Raw genomic sequence first — 16,019 nt, forward strand, 5'->3', positions numbered from 1 at the left:
AACTGCCATCATCACAAGGACCATCTCGCCCTGAGGGGGCTGAAAAAGGACTGGGAGCATAGCTGTCAAGTGTCCCTTATTTGAAGGGACAGTCCCTTATTCCAGCGCCATGCCCTGCTGCTGTCCCTTATTGATGGATGTCCCTTAAATGTCCCTTAAATGATGTCCCTTAAATTTCAAAGGAAGCAGCTCCTCTCCCTCTCTCCCTGCCGGCTAGGGAGGAGGGAGGCTCCAACTGTGTTGCTTGGCTGTGTTGCTCACCCAATAAGAAGTCTAAGAACGACTGGGGGTGGAGCCTGCATGCCTTGTGTGTGGCTAGTTAATGCAAGCTGAGGGGGTTTTTGAATGCTGGACGCCATTTTGTTGCACGTGCTGCTGCAAACTTTGCAGTGCAAAGCCAGGCCGGGGAGCCATCTTAAGTTGAGGCTGCATAGGCCTTGTGGTGCATGTGATTCAGATTCTATTCAGTTGAAGCTCTGGTTACAAAGTTGGTTGGGCAGTGTCCTCGAAGCTACCAGCATGAGTTTGACCAGACTGCAGGAGGACAGGAAGAGTGGAGTGCCTGGCAGAGGTGCGGCTGCAGGTCCCTTATTTTGGCTGCTGGTCCCTTAATTTCAAGGTTGCTGGTCCTTTATTTTCAAATCTGTAAGTTGACAGCTACGACTGGGAGATATTCTGAGCCAGGAGCAAAGAGCCAGAAGAGTACTTAGGACCGAGAAGTCCAACTCAGAACTGCAGGAGAAACCAGGAAGCAGGAATGAAGAGCAAGTCAGGAGCCAGAGGGTAAAGAATGTCCACAGATGCAAGGAGACAACAGAGACTAGAAGGACCAGAAAGACACAACTGCAACAGGAAGTCCTTTTGTGCCCGCTCCTGTCCAGGAGGATCCAATGGCCAGCCTGAGTCAAGGTCCTTCACCAAGACCAGCCACCTGAACTTCAGTTGTTCACCACGTGAGGAAGCTGAATTTGGACCCAGCAACTCCTGACCCTCTGCAACCTGGAGGGCAGGTATCTATGGATGATTGGGGGCTGAGAGGGTGTAGACAGGTTGCTGCTAGGCCCCTGCATGGGGAAATTTGTGGGTGCTGGGCCCCTGCGTGGGGAAATTTGTGGGTACAGAGCCCCTGCATGGGGAAATTTGTGGGTGCTGGGCCCCTGCGTGGAGAGATCTGTGGGTGCTGGGCCCCTGCATGGTGAAATTTGTGGATGCCGGGCCCCTGCATGGGGAAATTTGTGGATGCCGGGCCCCTGCAGGGGAAAATTTGTGGGTGCTCGAGCACCCAGGGCCCCAGGGAGTTGGGCCCTATGAATGGTTAAGTGATAGTTAAATTCCTTAAATAAAAATACAGTGGTACCTCTGGTTACGTACCTAATTTGTTCCGGAGGTCCATTCTTAGCCTGAAACTGTTCTTAACCTGAAGCACCACTTTAGCTAATGGGGCCTCCTGCTGCTGCCGCCGCCCGATTTCTGTTCTCATCCTGAAGCAAAGTTCTTAACCTGAGGTACTATTTCTTGGTTAGCGGAGTCTGTAACCTGAAGCATATGTAACCCGAGGTACCACTGTAAATAATTAGGCAGTCCCTGTGCCTTTCAGGTCTCTGTTCTCCTGGTTATCACTGCAATGTAAAAACCTTTACATTTAAAGAAGCAATAGAGACTCCTTTAGTTGATATTCCTGCATAGCAGGGGGTTGGACTAGATGACCCCCGGGTCCCTTCCAACTCTACGATTCTACGATCTCTGCCCAGCTGGAACCTCCTTGGCTTTTTGTGTCCCATCCACAGCTCACCAGAAGCCTTCAGCGATCATGTTGTCCCCCCCCCCCGTTCCATCGCACGTAGCCATAGCACTTGGGGATTTCTGTAATTTCTCAGAAAATGCCAAGAAATTTTCATATTTTAGTTCTGCGTTCCATGACATTTAAACAAGAGCCTTATAAACTAGACACCGTTGTGCATCAGCAGGGACTGTGCCGGGGTGGGGGGGGGAGGAAGATAACCTCCTCCTGTAATAATAATGTCCTGTTCTCAATGGGTTCCCCTGAGTAACTCAGGTGACTTGCAAAATCAAGATGAGTAGCAAGGCGGGCCAGGATCCGGAGCTGGCCCAAGTTCATCTGAGTCCAGTTAAGCAGAAGTCACAGCAAAGAGTCAGGTGAGAAGCAAAGTCACAGCAGACCAAAGTCAGGTTTTGCATAGGCAAACACTGGCTCCCAGTACATTTCTGAGCACAATTCAAAGTGTTGGTGCTGACCTTCAAAGCCCTAAACGGCCTCGGTCCAGTAGACCTGAAGGAGCGTCTCCTCCCCCATCGTTCTGCCTGGACACTGAGGTCCAGCGCAGAGGGCCTTCTGGCGTTTCCCTCGCTGTGAGAAGCCAAGTTACAGGGAACCAGGCAGAGGGCCTTCTCGGTGGTGGCGCCCGCCCTGTGGAACACCCTCCCAACAGATGTCAAAGAGAAAAACAACTGGTGCTGGAGGAGACTCTTGAGAGTCCCATGGACTGCAAGAAGATCAACCCTATCCATTCTGAAGGAAATCAGCCCTGAGTGCTCACTGGAAGGACAAATCCTGAAGCTGAGGCTCCAAGACTTTGGCCACCTCATGAGAAGAGAAGACTCCCTGGAAAAGACCCTGATGCTGGGAAAGATGGAGGGCGCAAGGAGAAGGGGACGACAGAGGACGAGATGGTGGGACAGTGTTCTCAAAGAGACCAGCATGAGTTTGACTAAGATGCGGGAGGCAGTGGAGGACAGGAGTGCCTGGCGTGCTCTGGTCCATGGGGTCATGAAGAGTCGGACACAACTAAATGACTAAACAACAACAGCCATCCCTGCTGTGTAAAACCTGCAACCTCTTTCCGGGATTCAGAGTCAGAGCCTGACTTAACATACAGCACTTCCTGGACCTCTGCAAGGAATCAGTTCAGATCCTTGGTGATGAGAGAGAGAAATGTGGGGGACAGTTAGAAATCATCATGAGCTGTTTTGCGGAATTGCATGTGCGCGTGTGTGCATTCCCTCCTGAATGCACGCACACACACACACACAATTCTGCAAGGCAGGCTCCACCCACTTCTGACTCTGGCTCCACCCACCATCAGATCTAGCTCCGCCCAAAGGCGCATGCTGCGTCCCCCAACTGACTTTTCCATCATTCAGTGGCTCTCTGCCTTATAATAACTGTTATGTACTGAAGTTCTCACCCTGGGCCAGCAGGGGGGATACTGTAGATAGTTTTCACTCAGGTCTGCATATGCAAATAAGGAATTGAAAGTGACGTTCAGTGATTGGGTAGCTACAGAAAGTGGTTACTGTTGCTTTGTAGTTGAGCTCCATATAAGCAGGTTGGCTGAACCCTTCAGTTCAGTTCTGTTCTATTCTGGCCTGTGAATAAACAAGAGCTGTTTGAAGAATCGCTTGTGTTCACCCACAAGTTAACAAAAACCTTGCAAAGTAGGTGCGTATTGGCAGCCTCTTAGTTCAGATACAGGTTGCTGAATCAGAGAGAGAGAGAGAGAGAGAGAGAGAGAGAGAGAGAGAGAGAGAGAGAGAGAGGTTCTTGCCCAGGGCCACTTCAGGGAATGAATATGAAATGTCAAGATTTGAACGAAGGGCTTCCTGTTGTTTAGGTCTTACGTGACTCGAAAGGTGAGCAGTTCTAATCTTCTGATAGCGGTTGGCAGTTTATCCAAATGCTCACCTTTCCCCATGGATGTGCAAAAGTCACAACAATCACACACTCACACACACACACACACACACGAACACAGTACAAATAACTGATGAGGAAGCGAAGAATAAATCTGGGTGAGGTTTTTTCCTTTCCTTTCCTTCTTTTTGGTACAGCGAGCTGTGAAGGCAGGAAGGAGGAAGCCTCCCTAATTCATTAGCAAATCAACATTATCAGATTTATGGACGGGGGTCCAGCGCGGGCAACCTTCCATTTAGATGGAATTACTTGTGTACATAAAAAAAGATTGAAAACTTGTATGTTATTGGAAGAGCAATCTCGTCTCCTGCATGCTTAATCGGGGGGGGGGGGGGGAGATGCCTGCCTCTCTCTCCTCTCTCTCTGCACAACAAGACAGAAAAGGCAAACGACACCTTCGCTGAGACATACAGGCTCGGTGGTGGTGGTGAACGAAATTTTCCGTTTTGTTGTTCTGTATGGAACAATGACAGTAAAGATTATTGTATCGTATCATATGAAACCCAGCTCTACCTCTCTTTTAAATTGGAACCAGCGAAGGCGGTGAAGGTCCTGTGTGAGTGTCTGGAGGCGGTTGGAGGATGGATGGCGGCTAACAGATTGAGATTGAATCCTGACAAGACAGAAGTACTGTTTCGGGGGGACAGGAGGCGAACAGGTGTGGAGGACTCCCTGGTCCTGAATGGGGTAACTGTGCTCCTGAAGGACCAGGTGCGCAGCCTGGGAGTCATTCTGGACTCACAGCTGTCCATGGAGGCGCAGGTCAGTTCTGTGTCCAGCGCGGCTGTCTACCAGCTCCATCTGGTACGCAGGATGAGACCCTCCCTGCCCACAGACTGCCTCGCCAGAGTGGTGCATGCTCTAGTTATCTCCTGCTTGGACTACTGCAATGCGCTCTATGTGGCGCTACCTTTGAAGGTGAGCCAGAAACCACAACTAATCCAGAATGCGGCAGCTAGACTGGTGACTGGGAGCGGCCGCCGAGACCACATAACACCAGTCTTGAAAGACCTACATTGGCTCCCAGTACGTTTCCGAGCACAATTCAAAGTGTTGGTGCTGACCTTTAAAGCCCTAAACAGCCTCGGTCCAGTATATCTGAAGGAGCGTCTTCACCCACATCGTTCCTGCAGTGGGAAATACTCACATCAACGCAAGGCCCCCACATTCTTCCCCGTGGCTCCATGGTGCCAAGAGAGCCAGCGTGGTACAGTGGTTAGAATGCTAAACTAAGAGCCAGGAGACCTGGGTTCAAATCCCCACTCAGCCATGAAACTCACCGGATGTGACCTTGGGGGCAAAGTCGCTGCCTCTTGGCCTGACCTACCTCACAGGGTTCTTGTGGGGACTTAATGAGGGGGAGAACTCTACAATTCTGTGATTCCCCTACATTCCTGACATTCCTGGAAACAGAATATCCCCCAAACTTCCTCTTTCTTTTGTGAAACTAGAACAGGGCGAGGTACCCTTTTCGGCTTGAGTGAGAACTGTAGAAATATGAAAACATTGGCAGGATTGAATTATATCTTATGTCACGGAGTAATTTTTAACCAATGAAACTGTGAATTATAGATTGGAAGAAGAAAACTTGCGGAAGGGAAGGACGGAAGTCAACGGCTCTATGGAGCATAAAGTAGGATATATGTAACATGTAACAAGATTTGATGTTTTTGTTGGTTGGTGTTGGTGTTCTTAAATCTCAATAAAAAGCACTTGATTAAAAAAAGAGATAACGACAGCGATGTTGGGAAAACTGTTGCTCCTTCATAGAATCATAGAGTTGGAAGAGACCACAAGGGCCATCGAGTCCAACCCCCTGCCAAGCAGGAAACACCACCAGAGCACTCCTGACATATGGTTGTCAAGCCTCTGCTTAAAGACCTCCAAAGAAGGAGACTCCACCACACTCCTTGGCAGCAAATTCCACTGTCGAACAGCTCTTACTGTCAGGAAGTTCTTCCTAATGTTTAGGTGGAATCTTCTTTCTTGTAGTTTGGATCCATTGCTCCGTGTCCGCTTCTCTGGAGCAGCAGAAAATAACCTTTCTCCCTCCTCTATGTGACATCCTTTTATATATTTGAACATGGCTATCATATCACCCCTTAACCTCCTCTTCTCCAGGCTAAACATGCCCAGCTCCCTTAGCCGTTCCTCATAAGGCATCGTTTCCAGGCCTTTGACCATTTTGGTTGCCCTCCTCTGGACACGTTCCAGTTTGTCAGTGTCCTTCCTGAACTGTGGTGCCCAGAACTGGACACAGTACTCCAGGTGAGGTCTGACCAGAGCAGAATACAGTGGCACTATTACTTCCCTTGATCTAGATGCTATACTCCTATTGATGCAGCCCATAATTGCATTGGCTTTTTTAGCTGCCGCGTCACACTGTTGGCTCATGTCAAGTTTGTGGTCAACCAAGACTCCTAGATCCTTTTCACATGTAGTGCTCTCAAGCCAGGTGTCACCCATCTTGTACTTGTGCCTCTCATTTTTTTTGCCCAAGTGCAATACTTCACATTTCTCCCTGTTAAAATTCATCTTGTTTGTTTTGGCCCAGTTCTCTAATCTGTCAAGGTCGTTTTGAAGTGTGATCCTGTCGTCTGGGGTGTTAGCCACCCCTCCCAGTTTGGTGTCATCTGCAAATTTGATCAGGATGCCCTTGAGTCCATCATCCAAGTCGTTGATAAAGATGTTGAATAAGACCGGGCCCAAGACAGAACCCTGTGGCACCCCACTAGTCACTCTTCTCCAGGATGAAGAGGAACCATTGATGAGCACCCTTTGGGTTCGGTCAGTCAGCCAGTTACAAATCCACTGAGTGGTAGCATAGTCCTTGTTTCAAACTCTTGCAATACGTGGATTCAGATCGCAAGAAATGAGATTCTGTCTGAACATCAGGAAGAAACTTTTGTTGGTAAGAGCCATTCAAAAGTAGAACGGACTCCCTCGGAGGGTGGTGGACTCTCCTTCCTTGGAGGTTTTTAAGGAGAGGTTGGGTGGCCATCTGTCAGGGATTCTCAAGCTGTGATTCCTGCACTTCTGGGGGTTGAACTAGATGACCCTAGGGTTCCCTTCCATATGATTCTATGTAAAGGGACCCCTGACCATTAGGTCCAGTCGTGGCCGACTCTGGGGTTGCAGCGCTCATCTTGCTTTACTGGCCGAGGGAGCCGGGGTACAGCTTCCGGGTCATGTGGCCAGCAGGACTAAGCCGCTTCTGGCGAACCAGAGCAGTGCATGGAAATGCCATTTACCTTCCCACTGGAGTGGTACCTATTTATCTACTTGCACTTTGACGTGCTTTCGAACTGCTAGGTTGGCAGGGACCGAGCAACGGGAGCTCACCCCGTCGCAGGGATTCGAACCGCCGACCTTCTGATCGGCAAGTCCTAGGCTCTGTGGCTTAACCCACAGTGCCACCCATGATTCTATGAGGAATGCCTTAAACTAAGGTTGCACACACACTGTAAAGTACATTTGAAGTACATCTCTTTCCCCTACAGGAATGCTGGGAACTGCAGTTTGTGAAGGATGGCAGGGAAGTATAGCTCTGCAAGGCACCAGTTACATTGCCCAGCACTCTTTGAGGGAAAGGCTGCAGCCCCAATGAAGCTCATGTTTCCAGAGCCAGCCTGCTCCTAACACACATCTCCCCCAATGCTAATTCATTCTGCCCACTTATCTCCCCCCCCAAACAATCCCCTGACCCCAGGCCGTTAAGCCTTGTTTCCCCTGGAGCCCAGCTCGCTTGTCCATTTCAATCTCCTTGTAATTGTTTTCTCTTCTTTGATCTTTTGTTCGCTGCTGATGAGTTTACAATCGGTTTAGCTCTCCTCTGACACACAGCCTACGTGCCTTTGGAGAAGGGACTGATTTAATGTCTTCTGTGACTCCATGGACCCGTCCCGCGCCGTACGCAGAGAGATGCCTTGTTGCAAAGTCAGACCGCTGGTGTGTTCAGCTCAAGGTTGGCAGTGGTTCTTGACGGTTTCAGACAGGGGGCACCCCCAGCTCTACCTGAAGATGCCAGGAGATGGAACCTGGGACCTTCTGCATGCAAAAGATGTGCCAAGCCCTGGAGACGGAGGTTAATTGGGAGAGGGGAGCAGAGGAGGGTGGTTGTGAATTGGGTGCCTTTAATCCAGAAACTGATTGTGGGTTATAGTTAAAGAGCATAGGACGCTGCCTTCTGCTGAGGTAAGCCCTCAGTCAGTAGAGCATGAGACTCTTAAACTCAGGCCAGGTTTTGGGTTCGAACCCCACGTTGGGCGAAACATTCCTGCATTGCAAGGGCTTGGACTAGTTGGCCCTTGGGATCCCTTCCAACTTTGATTCCATGAGTCTTTTCCAGCTGTACCTGGAGATGCCAGAGATTGTGGCCTTCTGCCTGCAAAAGATGTGCCAAGCCCTGGAGACGGAGGTTAATTGGGAGAGGGGAGCAGAGGAAGGCAGACGTCACCCAGGGTGGGAATGCTACAATTTGCAGCCAGCTCCTGCCAGGTTGAAGCTTGCAATCTGCACAAGCAGATATATGTATATTGTTAAATATACATATATATTTTAAAATAAGGGCAGCCTTGGAGATTCAGGCCCTCCCCCTGCCCCCGGGCACCTGGAGGTGGCTGGGGAAACCTGGGGACTTCAGGTTAGAGCTGCAGGTTTGGCAACCCTAACTGCTCCATGACCCCCAGAGCAGTATTCACACACACACACACAAACACACACACACACACACACACACACACACACACGGCTGGCTGTCCGACGTGGTCACCGAGGTTCACCCAGAGGTCAGGCCTGTCCCCATCGGAGCAGCCAAGGACATCGCCAGCTTCAAATTACTGCTGCGATCTTGGGTCCTTGTCTGATCGGAATGCGTCGCCATGCGCAAATTCTGGTTTCCACCCTCCCTCCCCACAAAGAGGGAGATAATAAAAACAAATGAGAGTCTATCAGAAATTTAGCAAAGTCCATTAGGGACGGCACTTGGCGAGCGTTCGCTTATCTCCCAGGGAAGCAGCCGCAGCCGACTGGAAATGAGTTTTCTCCCGAGATGGAGGAAGATTCCCCGCCTCTTCTCCCCAACGCTTTCGGTTACAAAGAAAGCTGACTAGTCTGTTCCCGAATACATTTGGCCTTGCAAGTGTGCAAGATTTCTCTCCCCCCCCTCTAAAAATATTATATAGCATTACATTCATTTTTCTTCCTTCTCGTAGACCTTTCTCGTGTGGTTATTTGTTCTCTAAGATGACATGTGGTTCGTTGCTTGTTCATTACAGAGGCGATGGTGTTCATTTCGGCAAAATTTTGGTCTGTGTTTATCTTTCCTTGACATTATTAGGGGTGGGTGGGAGGTCCAGGCTAAATTCCGGAAAGAGTTGCTGCCAGCCCATGTAGAACAGTGATGAGGTAGGTGGAGCAATGGTCTGGCTCGGAGTAGGGCAACTACCTATGTTCGTGATGTAACACAAGTGGCGCTCCTGGTCTTTGTAGGGAAAGGAAATTGCACCCCACCCACGGGTGACTGCCATGCCCCTATCATAGCTGTCAACTTACAGATTTGAAAATAAGGGACCAGCAGCCTTGAAAATAAGGGATCAGCAGCCAAAATCAGGGATCAACAATTACTTTGATAAAATACATATTTTGTTGCGTGCAAATGGCTTTAGATACCTATTAGGTCCATAAATTACCATATAGCATATATTCAACACAAAAAACAGCAACAATTTGTTGTTGACAAAGGACAGCTGGACATAGAAAGGGCCCCATTACCTTCAGTAGCTTATTTAAGGGACATCATCAGTAAAGGACAGCAGCAGGACATGGCGCTGTGATAAGGGACTGTCCCGCCAAATAAGGGACGCTTGACAGCTATGGCCCCTATACTAAATGCAGTGGGACAAGAGAGCACCCAGGGCATTCTGGGAAAGGAAAATGGCAGCCTCCAGGAGCTTTGGAATGAGGAACGGATTTTAATGGATGAGAGTGACGTAAAAACATGCCCATTTGCTAGAAGGAAACCAAGGATTGGTTGTGGAGCAGATCACAGAATCGTAGAGTTGGAGGGGACCCCTCAAGGATCCTCTAGTCCAACCACTTGCAATGCAGGAATCACAACACCCAGCCTTCCACCCAGTCTGAAACTATACCAGACCCTGCTTAGCTTTGGCAAATGTGCAGCTAGGGGTTTTATGACTGCACTACTGCAATGAGATGATTTGTGGTTCTTTTTGTTGACTATGGTATTGCCATTGTCCCACATGCCTTGAAAAAGAACCAGTCTCTGCCCCAAGGGGCTTACAGTCTAAAACAGGCTCAAGGAAACAGCAGAGAAAGGGGGAGGAATGGAGGTAGGAGAAGGATGTGCTTTGGCTTAATTACATGGGACGCTCAGGTTGCGAATGTGATCCGTGCGGGATGCACGTTCGCAACCTGAGTTGTGATTCGGTGCTTCTGCACATGTGCAAAGTGCAGTTTAGTGCTTCTGCGCTTGCATGAGTGCCAAAACCCGGAAGTAACCAGCTCCAGTACTTCCGGGTTTCGGTGGTCCGTAACCCGAAAAAACACAACCTGAAGCGTCTGTAACCCGAGGTATGACTGTATATTTAATTGTCAATTACATTTACACCCCACCTTTTTCTCCAAAGAGATTAACGTAGCCCCCCCCCGTTAAGTTGTGGGTGAACATATCAGAAGACACAGCGATTCTTCAAACAGCTCTTGTTTATTCACAGGCCAGGACAGAACTGAACTGAAGGGTTCAGCCAGCCTGCTTATATAGAGCTCCAGTACAACGTTACTGTAGCAACTTTCTAAAACTATCCAATCCCTGAACGTCACTTTCGATCCTTCATTTGCATAACTATCTACAGTATCCCCCTGCTGGCCCAGGGTGAGAACTTCAGTACATAACACCCCCCATTTTACCCCACCCCCCATTTTACCCTTACAACAAGCCAGTGAGGGAGAGTTAGGCTGAGAGGGAGTGACTGGCCCCCCAAGCTCATCCAATGAGCTTCGTGGCTGAGTAGGAGATTTGAACCCGGGTCTCCCAGTTCCTAGTCCAACACACTAATCTTTACACCGTATGAGCCCTCCCCTGGCTGCCCCTCCCCTCAAATTTCCCCCTTGCAAATGGAGCAATGGATTTAGAAGGGCTGTTTCCCATTGCAAATGCACACATTCATATTCATAGTCAAGCGTTTGCCTAAAAAAACGGGGACAGTTGCTTACCAGTAAAGTGGGACAACACTCTGCTAAACAGGGACCACTGAAGCGTATGAGCTGTTGTCTCTGTACCTGCCTAGAGGATAACATTTTTAAAAAAATTTTTTTTTAGGTGGGGGGAGCAAATTGCCATTTTGAGGAGCTTGTCTGTGAATCTGGAAAACCCATTCAAAGCAGAATTATAGGACAAGGATCCCCTATAACTGCTGGGTCCCTGGTTCTCCCCTTAATGTCTAAAATACATACATCGCCTGGGATAGCTCAGTCAGTAGAGCACGAGACTCTCAATCTCAAGGTCGTGGGTTTGAGCCCCACACGGGGCAAAAGATTTCTGCATTGCAGAGGATTGGATGGTCCCTTCCAATTCTGTGATTCTGTGTGGGGTTTGATCAGATGGCTGGATGGCCATCTGCCATGGATGCTTTAGTTGAGTTTCCATCAGCTGAGATTCTTGCATCGCAGGGGGTTGGACTAGATGACCCTTGGGGTCTCTTCCAACATGATTCTTGTGGGAATGTTAAGGATAGCAGGAAAGGATATACTGAATAATGATGGAGTTTATGGAGCTGGCTGACCTCACCGGGAGAATCCGCGACCAGAAAGAAGAGGAACACCAAGGAGATTGGAAGAAATTTAAAGACTATTTGAATAAATATTGTAATATTGTATTCTTTCAATCACTTGAAAGAAACAATTAGGCCTAGGATTAAAATGGAATTAAATTTATAAATAAGAAAATGTACGATAAGGAAAGTTATGTAATATGATTAGGACTGTGATATGGTCTTTTGAAACACCGATATTGGAAACTGCTACATATAATTACTAAGAAATTCGGATGGAAGAGATTCGAGGAAGTCAAATACTATGTTTATGAAGATGGATGGTACTTAAAAGCTGGTAAAATGCGGTCGACTTTGTAACCACTCAGTGGATTTGTAACTGGCTGACTGACCGAACCCAAAGGGTGCTCATCAATGGTTCCTCTTCATCCTGGAGAAGAGTGACTAGTGGGGTGCCACAGGGTTCTGTCTTGGGCCCGGTCTTATTCAACATCTTTATCAACGACTTGGATGATGGACTCAAGGGCATCCTGATCAAATTTGCAGATGACACCAAACTGGGAGGGGTGGCTAACACCCCAGAGGACAGGATCACGCTTCAAAACGACCTTGACAGATTGGAGAACTGGGCCAAAACAAACAAGATGAATTTTAACAGGGAGAAATGTAAAGTATTGCACTTGGGCAAAAAAAATGAGAGGCAAATACAAGATGGGTGACACCTGGCTTGAGAGCAGTACATGTGAAAAGGATCTAGGAGTCTTGGTTGACCACAAACTTGACATGAGCCAACAGTGTGACGCGGCAGCTAAAAAAGCCAATGCAATTCTGGGCTGCATCAATAGGAGTATAGCATCTAGATTAAGGGAAGTAATAGTGCCACTGTATTCTGCTCTGGTCAGACCTCACCTGGAGTACTGTGTCCAGTTCTGGGCACCACAGTTCAAGAAGGACACTGACAAACTGGAACGTGTCCAGAGGAGGGCAACCAAAATGGTCAAAGGCCTGGAAACAATGCCTTATGAGGAACGGCTAAGGGAGCTGGGCATGTTTAGCCTGGAGAAGAGGAGGCTAAGGGGTGATATGATAGCCATGTTCAAATATATAAAAGGATGTCACATAGAGGAGGGAGAAAGGTTGTTTTCTGCTGCTCCAGAGAAGCGGACACGGAGCAATGGATCCAAACTACAAGAAAGAAGATTCCACCTAAACATTAGGAAGAACTTCCTGACAGTAAGAGCTGTTTGACAGTGGAATTTGCTGCCAAGGAGTGTGGTGGAGTCTCCTTCTTTGGAGGTCTTTAAGCAGAGGCTTGACAACCATATGTCAGGAGTGCTCTGATGGTGTTTCCTGCTTGGCAGGGGGTTGGACTCGATGGCCCTTGTGGTCTCTTCCAACTCTATGATTCTATGATTCTATGATTCTAATTTTAATTAATTAAGTGGCAATATGTTGTATGTATCTTTTTTTCTTTTCCCTTTTTCTCCTCTTTTTTGTTTGTCTTTATTATTGTTAATCTCTTCTTTTTTAGTATGTTTACCTACTGAATATAATAAATATTATTTGGAAAAAAGGATATACTGAATAAGAATCATCCTTCCTTCACTCACACTACTGGGTGATGTAGCAGAGCACATTCCCCTCAATATAGCTGGAAGCCAGTTTGCAGATTCGTTTGAATCTCTTTAGTTAAGTACTCCAATGTGGCCTGCTCAGATGGGTTATTCCTGGTGTCCCCTTTTATCCCTCTTAAAAGAATAAAGACACAAGAGTCTTTGCTTGAAAATAACAAGAAGTTTACCGTATTTTTCGTTCTATAGGGCGCACCGGCCCATAGGACGCACCTCGTTTTTTTGGGGGGGGGGGGGAAATGAATAAAAAAAAATTATTCCCCCCCCCCCCAGCCGCGGCTGCCGCCCCAAGCCTTGCGCACACCTGCCCGAAGCACGGGGCGCCCTCCGGAGGGCTCCGCATGCTTCGGGGTGCAGGCTGCCGCCCCAAGTCTTGCGCGCCCGGCGGGACCTCCCGCCGGGCGCGCAAGGCTTGCAGACACTCGCCCGAAGCACGGAGAGCCCTCCGGAGGGCTCCCCGTGCTTCGGGCGACAGGCTGCCGCCCCAAGCCTCACGCGCTCGGCGGGACCTCCCGCCGGGCGCGCAAGGCTTGTGGACACTCGCCCAAAGCCCGGGGAGCCCTCCGGAGGGCTCCCCGTGCTTCGGGCGACAGGTTGCCGCGCCAAGCCTCGCGCGCTCCCGCCGGGCGCGCAAGGCTTGCGGACACTCGCCGGGGCTGCAGGCTGCTGCCCGCAAGCCTTGTGAGCCCGCGGGAACTCCCGCCGGACTTGCAAGGCTTGCGGATAGCTTCCTGAAGCCTGGAGAGTGAGAGGGGTCGGTGCGCACCGATGCCTCTCGCTCTCCAGGCTTCAGCGAAAGCCTGCATTCGCCCCATAGGACGCACACACATTTCCCCTTCATTTTTGGAGGGGAAAAAGTGCGTCCTATGGTGCGAAAAATACGGTACTCACATTTCCGTTCATGATTGGATCCCTGAAAGGCAGACTTTACTTGGTAGTTACACAAAGAAACAGTGAGTTTATCTCATATGGAGCTTGAGCTCATGTGCGGCTGGCTGAGAGCCAGCAGACAGCAAAATTTACATTAAGAGAAGAAAATGGCTGCAGGAGAGCAGCAAGCAAGAGATGAGAGCAAGAGAGAGAAACTGGCTGCGTGACTCGGCTGTTTTATGGAGTCAACCAGAGCCTTGCCCATCTCTGTGGTCACATGCAGCGGGAGAACACTCCAGACCAGTGTAATAGGAAGTCATACTGGCTGGAGTAACATCCACCTGCCTGAGCCCACTCTACGGAAACAAGGCATGTTGTATTTGACTGTTCCAATGGATTACACCCCACAATTCTAGGATTTATCAAGGCCTAACAAAACAAGTCAAGCCAGCTTCCTCTGGAGCGTGGCTCTTACAGAGATGCCATCAAAAAGGGACGCGGGTGGCGCTGTGGGTTAAACCACAGAGCCTAGGACTTGCGATTGGAAGGTCGGCAGTTCGAATCCCCGCGACGGGGTGAGCTCCTGTTGCTCGGTCCCTGCTCCTGCCAACCTAGCAGTTCAAAAGCACGCCAAAAAGTGCAAGTAGATAAATAGGTACCGCTCCGGCGGGAAGGTAAACGGCATGTCCGTGCGCTGCTCTGGTTCGCCAGAAGCGGCTTAGTCCTGCTGGCCACATGACCCGGAAGATGTACGCCGGCTCCCTCGGCCAATAAAGTGAGATGAGCGCCGCAACCCCAGAGTCGGTCACGACTGGACCTAATGGTCAGGGGTCCCTTTACCCTTTACCTTTAAAGAAACAAGTCAAGCCAGCTTCCTCTGGAGCTTGGCTCTTACAGAAATGCCATCAAAGAGCAAAGACAGGTGAGGACAGAGTCATTACCTGGACAAAAGGCGAGACATTCAGTGCCAGAGAAGAAGTTCCTTCCCAAGCTGGGTGCTAGTTAGAAGAAGACAACAGCAGAGCCTAGAGGGGAAAGTTGCCAAGGGTTCCAGGGAGTGTGATGTCGCCACAGGGGAAAAAAAAGATGCATTTTTTACACAAGGCTCGAGTTGTGCTTTGGAGCAAGGGTTTTGGGGAAGAAGAAGGGAGAGCTGGAGCTCCTTGCGAGAGGCTGCACTGAGAGACCAGGGAGCATGGCTGGCTTTAGTGGACACAAGCTTGCTGAAGCTATGAGGACAGCACTCTTCGGGTGTGATGTTCTGTGCTCCAGCTGCAAAAACTAAGGTGGAAATAAGCCATAATTCTTAAAGTCACTGCAGTCTCCGCTGTGCCTCTTTCCAAAGGAAGGCACAAAGTGTCCCTTTTTTCCAGGGACAGTCCTGGAATTTCATCAGCCATCCCAGATTCTGTTTTGATCCCTGAAAGCCCCGCTTTTCCTTCTTCCTCCACGTCTTAATATGGCAACGTTTACCGATGTAATGTAAGAATGTTAACAAATAAATAAAATGCAAATTCAAAAAGAGAGAGCGAGAGGAACAGGGGCGGAGCTACCTGCCCCGGCACCTGGAGTGGCGTGGGGGCGGGGCCAGCCGCCCCTAGGGTGAGCGTGGGGGGAGGGCGCTGCTAGCTGCCCACGGCAGCATAGCCCCTAGTGGCTCAACGACCATGCAGCGAGCGTGGGGTGGGGTTTGGGGTGGCGCGGCGATGTCACCCACCCTCACAGCTGTCACCTGGTGCGCACCGCATCTCCCGCACCCTCCTTCCTCCCCCAGTGCTGAGAAATATTGGAGGGCATGCAAGACCCCTGAATCTCACCATAGCTGTCAACCTTCCCCTTTTTTGCAGGAAATTCCCTTATTCCAGTGCTGCTTCCCGCTGCTATCCCGGATTGTTAGATATCCCGTAGACTGTCCCTGTGACAGCTGAGGCTGCTGATCTCTTATTTTTGAGGCTGCTGATCCCTTACTTTCAAATCTGAAAGCTGACAGCTATGGATCTTACTACTGCTCGGCAA

The sequence above is a fragment of the Podarcis raffonei genome, chromosome 18 (genome assembly GCF_027172205.1).
Source record: "Podarcis raffonei isolate rPodRaf1 chromosome 18, rPodRaf1.pri, whole genome shotgun sequence".
In the NCBI taxonomy this organism is placed as follows: domain Eukaryota; kingdom Metazoa; phylum Chordata; class Lepidosauria; order Squamata; family Lacertidae; genus Podarcis; species Podarcis raffonei.